Here is a 15,133-nt window from a genome sequence, read left to right on the forward strand (position 1 = left end):
CTAGCGAGTCGATCCGGGGAATAGCACAATATGCACAGAGATCCAATCCTTATCAGGTTGAATCGCTTCATTTGTTCAGTCCCATGTGAAATACACTAGCAGTGAATAAACTTGCTTAACACGTTCAGTCTGGTCTATTCTGTAGAGCTGCAAAAAAGTGTTAACTGTGTGCCCTGTTAACTCTGCAAACACCTCACAAATAGCCTGCAACTGATGGGTCTCGTTGCTGTTACAGATTGGCAGAGGCAAACACCTCACAAATAGCCTGTAACTGATGGGTATTGTTGCTGTTACAGATTGGCAGAGGCGGCGCAGAGAATGGGAATCGAAGCCTTTTTCCCAGTTCAGATATGGCTAGAAACAATCGGTCCTGGTGCTTTCCAGAGGGACATCTGTATCAACTCCCCAACTGGATCCGGTAAAACTCTTGCTTATGCGCTGCCTGTTGTGCAAATGCTCTCCACTCGGAAAGTAAGGTGCTTGCGTGCTTTGGTCGTCCTACCTACACGAGATTTAGCATTGCAGGTTCGTTCGACTTCTTCGTACCGTCTAGAAACTTATCTCCATATTGTTAGCAGCTACGTCAACAGTTTATCCATTTCATATTAACAAATGAAATCGTCCTCTGTTTGTTTACCCCGTTCTAGGTTAAACAGGTTTTTGATGCTATTGCTCCTGCGGTGGGATTGTCAGTAGCTTCAGCAGTTGGTCAATCTTCCATAGCGGATGAAATCTCACTTCTTATCAGGAAGTCCAAACAAGGGCTTTACCCAACTCTTGATGAAGAATTTGTGGAAATGGAACCGCAGACTCAAGTTGATACATTGGTTGCTACTCCTGGAAGATTGATGGATCATATTAACATGCCAAAAGGTTTTAGTCTGGAGCATCTTCAGTACCTTGTAAGTTTAACATCAACAATTTATATGTCCTCTTTGCACAGTGTTTCTTCGTACAATGAACAGCTGAGTTCAGTAGGGTGTCAAGTGGGATCCCACCTAAATCTCACTTGTAGTACATTTTGTTTTTCTAGTGTATAATTTGACACTAAAATTTGAACTAGAAAAGGCAAAATACACTATAAGTGAAATCCCACCGGAATCCCACCTTGACACCTTAGAGTTCAGATGTGATGCGATATGTATTGTTAGCGCTATAATATTCTGTGGAATGATTGACTGTAGTATTGTTTGTGTGTGCATACTACCATGTCCATTTTTAAGAAGAAACTAATGATTTTTTTTTTAACTTAGATTATTCTGGCAATGGGTTTTGACCAACGCGCATATGATTTACTTTAGCTGGCCTGTATCTAATAGCAGTAATATGTGATTATTCTGGTGCATTTAGAGCTGACCAATTGTTTTCCAGATTCACTTCTTGTTTAGATCCTTGCTATGGATATACTTCGAAGTCATACAAGTGTTGCCACTAGTTGCTGCTTACAACATAATTTAGCATATGTTGCTTGTGTGGTTTTCAGTATTGTTGTGTTGATAGGCCCATCAGTTTGTATAATTTGTTTATCTAGGCTGTGGCATATGACGATTTTGATTATCTTTCGCATCTTATTAATGCCTCACATTTAGTTTGGAACATTGGATTTCAGGTTGTTGATGAGACAGACAGGATGTTAAGAGAGGCATATCAGTCCTGGTTGCCAACAGTTATCCAGTTTACCCGCTCCACTAATCAAGATCATCTCTGGCTTGACACTGCTGGAAAAACTCTAATACATCCATTCACTACCATTAGAAGATCGTAAGCCTTACTCTACCAGATTAATTGCTCATATTATTCTTGCCCACTTTACCGCTTTATACTTCAGTTGAGAAGTCTGTTTTTCTATGCTATGGCATTAGGGGTGTCGAGCGAGGGTTTAAAGGTAAATGCTTTCCAAGACTGGCGAAGATAGTTTGTTCTGCTACACTGACTCAAGATCCCAGCAAACTTTCTCAACTTGAGTTGCATCATCCCTTGCTGTTGAATAGTGGGAACAAGCGTTACAGAATTCCTACAAAGCTGGAGTCGTACAAGCTGGTATATCTCCATCTTTGTGCAGCAGCTTAGTGGTTATTTCTGTTTTCAATGCTGATGCCTACCACGTCAAAGGAGTAAAGGGTATTGGGAATTGTGCTGCGCTTTCTTAATCATCTTGCTGCTCTGCTACTATTGCAGGTCTGCACATCAAACTTAAAACCACTGTGTCTCATTGTTCTTCTCCAAAAGTTGCGTGGGGAGAAGTGCTTGGTTTTTACTTCATCTGTAGAATCAAGCAATAGACTAAGCACTTTACTTGGATTTTTCGAAGACTTGCCCTTTAAGTTTAGTGAATTTTCACGTTTGCAGCGTGAATCTGCTCGAAGGTAAATTACTCGAATATGTTTCCTGTTGTAAATCAGAGTTCATTTTCACGTAGTTGATTGCAAACAACGACGATAAGAAGAAACTGCAAATAACCAACATCTTTGGCCATATATATCTTATACATGTTTTATGGATCAGATTTGTTTAGCGCATGTAGTTCTGAACTTGAGGAGGCAACAAGAATTGAAAAGTTAGCTTCTGTTGATGGTAGAATGTGGTAATGATATTTTGTCTTACCTTGTGATATTAATACTACTCTGCTGCAGGAAGACATTGGCAGCCTTCAAGGAAGGGAAAATAGATGTTCTTATCGGCACAGATATAATGGCTCGAGGAATACATATCGATGGTTTAAAATATGTTATCAAGTATCAACTATGATATGCCAGCGTATGTGAAAACGTATATCCACCGAGGAGGTCGTACTGCTAGGGCAGGCGAATCTGGTTCTTGCTTCACCTTTTTAAGGAAACATGAGGTAATGCATTGTTTAACAGTAACACTATTTGGCATCTGCTACTATGCTTGCAACTGGTTGATTGGTTCACACACCATGATAATGTACATAGCATGATTATTTGTGTAAAGAAGATGCAGAACAAAAACCAATCTCATCCCTGTACTGTGGGTCTTAGACACATGCACAGCAAGTTGAGTTTTTTTTTTTTACGCTACATGATTTGCTGTAGATAACTGTTGTGCCTTGTAGAAAACAATTGAGACTTCCTTATTTGGTTTAGGACCTATGATTACATTAATATTGAATTCCTTGGATATTTGTTTTGGTATTAAAACATATGTTTCTACTACCAGGTGTTCAACTAAGCATGGTCTGAGAAATCAGCCTGCTTTTTATTACCAATGCAAAGCGCAACTGGGTTATACCCAGATCTGGTGCAATTGGATTAATCTCAATGTAATTTTTTTCTTACTTGGGTTGATGAGTCAAATCTTGCGTAGGTTAAAACTTTCGACAAAATGCTCAAAAAGGCAGATGATTCTAGCTGCAGCCTTCGCTCACTACCCGAGGAATCAATTGAAAGCCTTGGCCCAACTTTTTCTATTGGTGAGATAGCAGTCATATTTAATCAGATTATATTTGTCCACCATTACCCATATTATTGGTGTTTTATTCATTCTAGTTTTTCTTCTGGCTGGGCTTGTTTACAGCTCTAAAGAAACTGGAAGAGTCTCTGCAACCAGAAGTATCAATGAAATCCAAGTCAGGGGATAAAAAGGCAGGTGGTTCTAAAAGAAAGAGAACCCAACCAGATGTGAAGTAACGTATCGGTTGAAGTTCTAAATAATTCTCTTTAACACTGGTAAAATAGATTTGGTGAGCTCTACTCTAAAGATGCCAACCAACTTGCTGTTCCATTTGCTTTTGTTAGAACCAACCCATGATTGGATTGTGATAGAGTACATTTTCCTCTAGACTACTTGAGGTCTATAAGTTGGATATTTTTTCCAGTGTGAGGTGATGTTTGCGTCAACAACGAATTATGTGGTGGTTTTATCAAACTTATGTAGCCCTGCATCTTTAGTTCTGTCATAGACGTTGTGTGTGTGCGCGCATGTGGTAGTACCGTGTGTATGTGCCTAGTGTACTCGCTATTTTGAAAATAAGATAACTGAAGCTTTTTCACCGAAAATGGATACAATTTGTTTGGCTATTCTAGGTGGGGTTTTTTTTTCTGAGTAAAGAGGAACATGTCATTTTTAATTCTTGGGTTCAGGAATTCTTCTATACTGGTCCACCATCATATCGATCAGGAGGTCATCACAACGAGCGGGAAATCCAAGCCCAGGAGATGAGAGGCGACTCGGGCGGACAGGCGACGGGCGACTTGGGCGGCGGCGGCTCGGTGACGCAGCAGGCGGCGGGCGACGCGGACGGCGGCGGCTCGGCGCTGCAGTTGTGCACCCCTGGCGCCGCCCGGCGAGATCCAGACGCCCGGCCCTCCCCAGTCGGGGGCGCGCCGCCTGCCGGGCCGGTTTCTCCCCCCGGCGTTTCGCGCAAGCAAGGTAAGTTCTGGGATCTCTCTGGTTCTGATGATGAGGAGGGCCTGGTGGTCTCCGCCTCTGATGGCTCGGAAGAGGAGGGAGCGGGCTCCGACCTCGAAGCTCTCCGACGGAGACGCCCGGCCGCCAGCACCCTTGGTGGTTTCATTCGGCGAGCTCAAGAGCTTGGGGGCTCTCTGCTCGCTGCGCGTCGGTCGTCCTTTGCCCCGGGCGGCAAAGGATCCTGGTTCCGGGGCTCGGCTCCACCGGCGCCGCCACGGCTCCGCCGCTTGAGAGGCTGTGCTCGGCCGGCGCGCAGTTCCTCCTCTGCGTGCGCTGGCCCGCATCCTCCAAGCTGGAACGGGGATCTGCTGGCGGAGGAGTTGGACTGGCCTGCCCTTGTTCCCAGCCGGATAGGTCCTGCTCCGATTCAGGGAGACGAGATGGCTGCTGGCGCCTCTTGGGGACGGGCCTCGCCGCCGGCAACGCCTCCGGCGGTCAACGGAGTACGGCGCCTGCTGGATCTGGATCGGGGAGATCCAGGTAGTTTGAATCCCTTGCTCAGTGGGGACGAAGGGCGAGTGGGGCCCGCCCGGGCCGCGCTGTCGGTCACCTGCGTGGACTCCACGCCCACGGGCCTGGAGGGTGGGACGCTCCTCTCCCTGGGCTGGCCTGCTGCCTGGCCCATTTTGGCTACGCCACCGGTTGCTCGGGAGGCCCGCTGGCTCAGCCCATCGCCTCGCCAGGTGGCCCAGCGGCCTGGCCCAACCCATCCCAGGCGGTTTACTTGGATGTGGTTGCCAAAAGGTTGCTCCGACCCCTCACTAGGGTTTCTAGCCAGATCGTGTGAAGTGAGACAACAACTCAACGACCCATCTGCGCCGCGCCACCGCCTCCTCCGACCAATCCTCCCCCCGCCGCCGCTCTCCCGTTCCTTTGCGGCGACGGTTATGGCGGGCGGTTTCGACGATGGTAGGAAACGCCGCTACGACGGCGGCGCGCGGCGCGATGGCGAGGCGGGTGGTGGAGGTGGCGGCCGCCGCCTTGATGGTGGCCGCACGAATCGACTGGACGGCAGCGGTGGAGGCCGCCACGACGGTGCTGGCCGTCAGGAAGGTGGAGGGCGCCAGGACGTCACCGGTCGCCAAGACGGCGGCGGCGGACGGCAAGATGGGGGTGGTGGCCGCTTCGATGGGGTTTCCCGCTACCATGACGGCGCTCCACGCCCCGACTCGGGCGGCTCCCGTTACCAAGATGATGACCCCTCCTTCCGCGACCAAGACCGCGACCGTGGCTTCGACTACGGGCCCCCTCCGCCGTGGTGGGACGAGCAGCGTTGGAGGGAGGAGGCGCTGGCGCACCGCCGCTCCGATGGGGCGCCTGCCAGGGGCGGAAACGACCGCTCTGCTGCTGCGGGTCAGGGCGACCGCACAACACAGGGTCAGCGTCCTCAACATAAGAACAAAGCGAAGAAGAACCAGGGCGAGGGAAGCCACCAACAGCCAAAAGGGAAGGCTAAGCAAAACCAGCCACCCCGGGCAGGGGCACCGGCGGCGGGGGAATGCTTCAAATGCGGTAGGGAAGGCCACTACCAATCGGACTGCACCTTCGGCCCCCTGTGCGTGGTGTGCAGCGGCGAAGGTCACTCCTCCGCCAACTGTCCTTCGAGGGGGAAAGGGCTCAGGCTTCAAACCATGGGTCACGCCATCTCCGGCGGGGGCTTTTACAACATTGACATCGAGCCTATGCGTGGCGGACTGGGCAACGGGGACGTCTTCGCAAGTTTGACTCGGCGCCACTCACTGAGACTCAACTCTCTGATGAACTCAAGCACCTGGTTGATGAGATGTGGGACTGGCAAGTGCAGAGGCTCTCCGACTCCGAGTTCTCGGTGGTCTTTCCCACCCGCCAGACCCTGCGCCTGAGCACCGGGAGCGGGAAGCTTCACCTCCCCCTCAGCAAGACCGACACCCAGATCCGCGAGGCCTTCTTGGCCCCCAAGCCCAGCCTGGTCCTCCCTTCTACCTGGGTGCGCCTGTCTGGGGTTCCAGAGGACCTGATGACCAAGGACCGCCTCATGGCGGCGTTCACCATGATCGGGAGGCCGATCGATGTGGACGAGCTTTCGATCCAGAAGCGGGACCGCGAGCCGATCCGTATGCGCTTTCACTATCGCTATCCTGACCGCATCAAGGGACCGGTTCAAGTTTTCGTGAACGGTGAGGGGTACATCGTCGGAGTGCAGGCTGAGACCCCTCCTCGCGGTACTCCGGGTGCTGGGCCAGGGGGCCCTCCACCTCCTCCCAACGATGGTCTTGACGACGACGACTCGGATGACATCCCCTCAGACAGCGAGTGGAACAAGCATCGCCGCAGCCAAGACAAGAACAAGGAGGCTGCAGAAGACAAGGGTCTGTCCAGCTCCAACCCCACGGCCACTGTGCTTGGCAAGCAGGGGCTGCCAGCCACCACTGCCCCGGCCATGGATGCGTGCAGCTTTGACGAATACGGCTCCAACCTGGACATCGCGGCTGAGATCCTGCCCTCCCTCTCCCTCCTTGAACCTACCAAGAGCTAGCTGGTTGTCCACCTGGTCCCAGCAAGCGGCGCGGAAGGGCCCCGCCTCCTTGCTGATGATTCCATTGACTCCGCGGACCTGGACTCACAGATCACCGACCCGCTACCCTCTTGGGTTGACGACAGCCAGCAGGCGGAGGGCCCGCCGACCAAGATGGCCAAGCTCACGCCGGCCAGAGAAGTTGGCGGTTCGGTGGATGTGGAGGTGGTGGACGCCTCGGACGACGAGGAGCTGCCGCGGCCCATAGAAGCCGGAGTCCACAACAACCTGCTGAAGGAACTGTCCGATGCCACCCCTCTTGCACAGGCTCGCCGCTCCAAGGCCGTCTACTCCAAGCGGGTGACCTCGGCGACGCCTTCGGCGGTCAGGAAGAGCTCGAGGACCCAGGGTGCTTCGGCGGGCACCTCCGCCCTCCTTCGCGCCCAAAGACTCACGGCGGAGAAGAACCTTGAGCACAAGTCCCACTCCATCACCACCACCGACAAAGGTAATAACTTCGCTATCCTTGACCTCCTCTCTGATGCTCACTTGTCCTCGGTGATTCGCGATAGCTGCTTAGTTCTCTCTCCCAAGTCAGGCGACCCCGGGGAAGCTCTGTCCTTGATCCGAGCGAAAGAAAAGGTGCAAGCTGCACTTGCTGAGACCGCGCGCCGCCTTGAGCTGGAGGCCAAGGCTGCGGCGGTGGCTCGGGCTGCGGCTGAGGAGGCTCCTAGGGTGGAGCCTGCCGAGGGCCCGGTCCCTACTACTGCCGCATCGGACTCGCCTAGGGAGGGAGCCCCGGTGCCATCTCCATCTGCGCATGTGCTCGCCGCGGGGGCCGGCGATGAGCCTGCGCCGCCTCGCTCCCGTCCGAGAAGGGCATGCGCCAAGGTTCCCGCTCTTGCTGTCTCCAAGAGACAGTACAAGAAGCGCGCGACCAAATGAGAGCCCTTATTTACAACATTAGGGGGTTTGGGGGACAAGGGCGTCGCACCCAGCTCCGTGATTACATGCAACGCGACAATATCAACATTCTGGGCCTGCAAGAGACTGTCCGTCAAGACTTCTCGGACTCGGAACTCAGAAGCCTTGAGTGCGGTGGCCAATTCTGTTGGAACTGGTTGCCGGCCTCAGGACACTCCGGGGGGATGCTTCTGGGGTTCCGAGACGAACGTTTCGAGGTGGGGACCTGGCGGAAAGGAAGGTTCTTTATCAGTGCCGACCTTTTCCATCGCAGTCGGAAAGCCAAATGGACCTACATCCTTGTCTATGGCCCGGCTGATCACTCCAGGACTAGGGAGTTCTTGGATGAGCTCTCTGCCTAGGTGGAAAGCTGTCGTTTCCCTCTCGTTGTAGGGGGTGATTTCAATCTCATTCGGGGTCCGGGGGACAAAAGCAATGACAATATTAATTGGCCAAGGGTGCGCCTATTCAACGATGTCATCGCGTCTCTCTCCCTAAGAGAGCTCAACCGAACCGGGGCCAGGTTCACTTGGACCAACAAGCAGCTTTCCCCCATCCGCTCGGTCCTTGACAGGGTTTTCGTCTCGCCTTCTTGGGAGTCGCTCTTTCCCTTGTGCTCTCTTACGGCGGTCACCCGGGTGGGGTCCGACCACAACCCCCTCCTTCTTGACGACGGCGAACAGGGGATTCGCCGGCCCGCGAGGTTCTTCTTCCAATCCTGGTGGCTAAGGGTAGCTGGCTTTGAGCAGATGGTCAAAAACAAACTGACCTTCTGCATTCAGGAACGGGGGCCCCACCGCTGTAGCATCGATCTTTGGCAGTGCATCGCGCGATGCCTTCGCCAACACCTCCGAGGGTGGGGGGCCAATTTAGGCAAACTTAAGAGGGAGGCTAGGGACAACCTCCTCTCCCAGCTCAAGGAGCTTGACGCCCTTGCAGACTCCTCTGGCCTAGATGAAGAGGGTTGGGCACTCCGCTATTTTCTTGAGGACCAGATCGTGCAGCTCGACGGTGTGGAGGAAGATTACTGGCGGCAACGCAGCAGGCTACAATGGACCCTTAAAGGGGATTCTTGCACTGCCTTCTTCCATGCCTTCGCCAACGGGAGGCGCCGGAAGTGCCACATTCCTCGCCTGATGACTGAGGATGGGGAGATCTCGGACCAGGCTGAGCTGATGGGGCACGTCTACCAGTTCTACCAGGGCCTTATGGGGGCTGAGGGGGAGGAAAGGGCTTTCTCCCTAGCTCAGGACCTTTGGCCAGTTGATAGGAGGATCTCCGACGAGGAAAACAGGGGATTGGAGCTCACCTTTACCCCGGCCGAGCTCGATCAAGTGCTTGATGGCATGAAACCGGACTCGGCCCCGGGCCCTGATGGGCTGCCGGTCCTCTTTTTTAAGAAATTCTGGGACATCCTCAAAGGACCTATCCTCCAGATCCTTAATGACTTTGCCCTAGGGAGGGTTGACATTGCGCGCCTTAACTTTGGAGTTATCTCTCTTATTCCGAAAGTTCAGGGCGCAGACACTATCAAGCAGTTTAGGCCCATCGCCCTTATCAATGTTATTTTTAAGTTCGTGACTAAAGCTTACGCTACCCGTCTTGCTCCCCTTGCGCATAGGTGATGGCGTGTACAGCACACGTCCGTTGGGAACCCCAAGAGGAAGGTGTGATGCAGACAGTAGCAAGTTTTCCCTCAGAAAGAAACCAAGGTTTATCGAACCAGGAGGATCCAAGAAGCACGTTGAAGGTTGATGGCGGCGGGATGTAGTGCGGCGCAACACCAGGGATTCCGGCGCCAACGTGGAACCTGCACAACACAACCAAAGTACTTTGCCCCAACGAAACAGTGAGGTTGTCAATCTCACCGGCTTGCTGTAACAAAGGATTAACCGTATTGTGTGGAAGATGATTGTTTGCAGAAAACAGTAAAGAACAAGTATTGCAGTAGATTGTATGCGATGTAAAGAATAGGACCGGGGTCCACAGTTCACTAGAGGTGTCTCTCCCATAAGATAAATAGCATGTTGGGTGAACAAATTACAGTCGGGCAATTGACAAATAGAGAGGGCATGACAATGCACATACATGATACGATAAGTATTGTGAGATTTAATTGGGCATTACGACAAAGTACATAGACCGCTATCCAGCATGCATCTATGCCTAAAAAGTCCACCTTCAGGTTATCATCCGAACCCCTTCCAGTATTAAGTTGCAAACAACAGACAATTGCATTAAGTATGGTGCGTAATGTAATCAATAACTACATCCTTGGACATAGCATCAATGTTTTATCCCTAGTGGCAACAGCACATCCACAACCTTAGAACTTTCATCACTTGTCCTGCATTTAATGGAGGCATGAACCCACTATCGAGCATAAATACTCCCTCTTGGAGTTAAGAGTAAAAACTTGGCCAGAGCCTCTACTAATAACGGAGAGCATGCAAGATCATAAACAACACATAGGTAATAGATTGATAATCACCATAACATAGTATTCTCTATCCATCGGATCCCGACAAACACAACATATAGAATTACAGATAGATGATCTTGATCGTGTTAGGCAGCTCACAAGATCCAACAATGAAGCACATAAGGAGAAGACGACCATCTAGCTACTGCTATGGACCCATAGTCCAGGGGTGAACTACTCACTCATCACTCCGGAGGCGATCATGGCGATGAAGAGTCCTCCGGGAGATGATTCCCCTCTCCGGCAGGGTGTCGGAGGCGATCTCCAGAATCCCCCAAGATGGGATTGGCGGCGGCGGCGTCTCAGTAAGGTTTTCTGTATCGTGGCTCTCGGTACTGGGGGTTTCGCGACGAAGGCTTTAAGTAGGCGGAAGGGCAACGCGGGGGGGCCACACGAGGGCCCCACACACTAGGGCCGCGCGGCCAAGGCCTGGGCCTCGCCGCCCTAGTGTGGCGGCGCCTCGTGGCCCCACTTCCTTTCCCCCTCGGTCTTCTGGAAGCTTCGTGCAAAAATAGGACCCTGGGCGTTGATTTCGTCCAATTCCGAGAATATTTCCTTACTAGGATTTCTGAAACCAAAAACAGCTATAAAAACAAAGAATCGGATCTTCGGCATCTTGTTAATAGGTTAGTGCCGGAAAATGCATAAATACGACATATAATGTGTATAAAACATGTAGATATCATCAATAATGTGGCATGGAACATAAGAAATTATCGATACGTCGGAGACGTATCGCATCCCCAAGCTTAGTTCTGCTCGTCCGAAGCGGTAAACGATAACAAAGATAATTTCTGGAGTGACATGCCATCATAACCTTGATCATACTATTGTAAGCATATGTAATGAATGCAGAGATCAAAACAATGGTAATGACATGAGTAAACAAATGAATCATAAAGCAAAGACTTTTCATGAATAGTACTTCAAGACAAGCATCAATAAGTCTTGCATAAGAGTTAACTCATAAAGCAATAAATCAAAGTAAAGGTATTGAAGCAACACAAAGGAAGATTAAGTTTCAGCGGTTGCTTTCAACTTGTAACATGTATATCTCATGGATAATTGTTGACATAGAGTAATATAACAAGTGCAATATGCAAGTATGTAGGAATCAATGCACAGTTCACACAAGTGTTTGCTTCTTGAGGTGGAGAGAGATAGGTGAACTGACTCAACATAAAAGTAAAAGAAAGGTCCTTCAAAGAGGAAAGCATCGATTGCTATATTTGTGCTAGAGCTTTTATTTTGAAAACATGAAACAATTTTGTCAACGGTAGTAATAAAGCATATGTATCATGTAAATTATATCTTACAAGTTGCAAGCCTCATGCATAGTGTACTAATAGTGCCCGCACCTTGTCCTAATTAGCTTGGGTTAACACGGATTATCATTGCATAACATATGTTTCAACCAAGTGTCACAAAGGGGTACCTCTATGCCTTTGTACAAGGGTCTAAGGAGAAAGTTCGCATTGGATTTCTCGCTTTTGATCATTCTTCAACTTAGACACCCATACCGGGACAACATAGACAACAGATAATGGACTCCTCTTTTAATGCTTAAGCATTCAAAAAAAGTTAATATTCTCATATGAGATTGAGGATATATGTCCAAAACTGAAACTTCCACCATGGATCATGGCTTTAGTTAGCGGCCCAATGTTCTTCTCTAACAGTATGCATACTCAAACCATTTGATTGTGAAAACCGCCCTTACTTCAGACAAGACGAACATGCATAGCAACTCACATGATATTCAACAAAGAGTTGATGGCGTCCCCAGGAACATGGTTATCGCACAACAAACAACTTAATAAGAGATAAAGTGCATAAGTACATATTCAATACCACAATAGTTTTTAAGGCTATTTTGTCCCATGAGCTATATATTGCAAAGGCGAATGATGGAATTTTAAAGGTAGCACTCAAGCAATTTACTTTGGAATGGCGGAGAAATACCATGTAGTAGGTAGGTATGGTGGACACAAATGGCATAGTGGTTGGCTCAAGGATTTTGGATGCATGAGAAGTATTCCCTCTCGATACAAGGTTTAGGCTAGCAAGGTTATTTGAAACAAACACAAGGATGAACCGGTGCAGCAAAACTCACATAAAAGACATATTGTAAACATTATAAGACTCTACACTGTCTTCCTTGTTGTTCAAAACTCAATACTAGAAATTATCTAGACTTTAGAGAGACCAAATATGCAAACCAAATTTTAGCAAGATCTATGTATTTCTTCATTAATGGGTGCAAAGTATATGATGCAAGAGCTTAAACATGAGCACAACAATTGCCAAGTATCAAATTATTCAAGACATTTTAGAATTACTACATGTAGCATTTCCCGATTCCAACCATATAACAATTTAACGAAGAAGATTCAACCTTCGCCATGAATACTATGAGTAAAGCCTAAGGACATATTTGTCCATATGCAACAGCGGAGCGTGTCTCTCTCCCACACAGTGAATGCTAGGATCCATTTTATTCAAACAAAAAAAAACAAAAACAAACCGACGCTCCAAGCAAAGCACATAAGATGTGACTGAATAAAAATATAGTTTCAGGGGAGGAACCTGATAATGTTGTCGATGAAGAAGGGGATGCCTTGGGCATCCCCAAGCTTAGACGCTTGAGTCTTCTTAAAATATGCAGGGGTGAACCACCGGGGCATCCCCAAGCTTAGAGCTTTCACTCCTCTTGATCATAATATATCATACTCCTCTCTTGACCCTTGAAAACTTCCTTCACACCAAACTTCAAGCAAACTCATTAGAGGGTTAGTGCACAATAAAAATCCACATGTTCAGAGGTGACACAATCATTCTTAACACTTCTGGACATTGCACAAAGCTACTGGACATTACTGGATCAAAGAAATTCATCCAACATAGCAAAAGAGGCAATGCGAAATAAAAAGCAAAATCTGTCAAAAACAGAACAGTCCGTAAAGACGAACCTGGAAGGGGCACTTAACTTGCTCAAACGGAAAAACTCAAAACTAATGAAAGTTGCGTACATATCTGAGGATCACGCACGTAAATTTGAATAATTTTTTGATTTTTTTACAGAGACTTCTGCGCGAATTCGTGACAGACAGCAATGCTGTTTCTGTGCAGCAATCCAAATCTAGCATCAACTTTACCATAGAGACTTTACTTGGCACAAAAACATGATAAGGAGAGGTTGCTACAGTAGTAAACAACTTCCAAGACTCAAATATAAAACAAAGTACTGTAGTAAAAACTTGGGTTGTCTCCCATAAGCGCTTTTCTTTAACGCCTTTCAGCTAGGCGCAGAAAGTGTATATCAAGTGTTATCAAGAGACGAAGCATCAACATCATAACTTGTTCTAATAATAGAATCAAAAGGTAACTTCATTCTCTTTCTAGGGAAGTGTTCCATACCTTTCTTGAGAGGAAATTGATATTTAATATTACCTCCCTTCATATCAATAGTAGCACCAACGATTCGAAGAAAAGATCTTCCCAATATAATGGGACAAGATGCATTGCATTCAATATCCAAGACAACAAAATCAACGGGGACAAGGTTATTGTTAACCATAATGCGAACATTATCAACTCTCCCTAAAGGTTTCTTTTTAGCATTATCAGCGAGATTAACATCCAAATAACAATTTTTCAATGGTGGCAAGTCAAGCATATCATAGACTTTCTTAGGCATAACAGAAATACTTGCACCAAGATCACATAAAGCATTACAATCAAAATCATTGACCCTCATCTTAATCATAGGCTCCCAACCATCTTCTAACTTCCTAGGAATAGAAGTTTCAAGTTTTAGTTTCTCTTCTCTAGCTTTGATGAGAGCATTTGTAATATGTTTTGTAAAGGCCAAATTTATAGCACTAGCGTTGGGACTCTTAGCAAGTTTTTGTAAGAACTTTATAACTTCAGAGATGTGGAAATCATCAAAATCCAAACCATTATGATCTACAGCAATGGGATCATCACCCCCAATGTTGGAAAAAAATTCAGCAGTTTTATCACAAGCAGTTTTAGCAGTTTTAGCAATTTCAGGCAGTTTTGTACGCTTTGCACTGGAATAGAAACATTGCCAACACCAATTATTTTACCATTGATAGTAGGAGGTGTAGCAACATGTGAATCATTATCATTACTAGTGGTGGTAATAGTCCAAACTTTAGTTATATTATTCTCTTTAGCTAGTTTTTCATTTTCTTCTATATCCCTCCTAGCACGCAATTCAGCCATTAATCTTATATTCTCATTAATTCTAACTTGGATGGCATTTGCTGTAGTAGTAATCTTATTATCAATGTCCTTATTAGGCATAACTTTCAATTTTAAAAGATCAACATCAGAGGCAAGTCTATCAACCTTAGAAGCAAGAATATCAATTTTATCAAGCTTTTCCTCAACAGATTTGTTAAAAGCAGTTTGTGTACTAATAAATTCTTTAAGCATGGCTTCAAGACCAGGGGGTACACTCCTATTATTGTTGTAAGAATTCCCATAAGAATTACCATAACCATTACCATTAGCAGAAGGATATGGCCTATAGTTATTACCAGAATTGTTCCTATAAGCATTGTTGTTGAAATTATTATTTTTAATGAAATTCACATCAACATTTTCTTCTTGAGCAACCAATGAAGCTAAAGGAACATTATTAGGTTCAACATTAGATCTACCATTCACAAGCATAGACATAATCACATCAATCTTATCACTCAAGGAAGAGGTTTCTTCGACAGAATTTACCTTCT

General features: G+C 47.6%; 1 pseudogene; it reads left to right on the forward strand.

Moving 5' to 3' along the window:
• The first annotated feature begins 299 nt into the window (after positions 1-299).
• Positions 300-4,009, forward strand: LOC127293571 (DEAD-box ATP-dependent RNA helicase 1-like; annotated as a pseudogene).
• The last annotated feature ends 11,124 nt before the right edge of the window (positions 4,010-15,133 follow it).

This window comes from Lolium perenne, chromosome 4 (assembly GCF_019359855.2).
Source record: "Lolium perenne isolate Kyuss_39 chromosome 4, Kyuss_2.0, whole genome shotgun sequence".
Classification (NCBI taxonomy): Eukaryota; Viridiplantae; Streptophyta; class Magnoliopsida; order Poales; family Poaceae; genus Lolium; species Lolium perenne.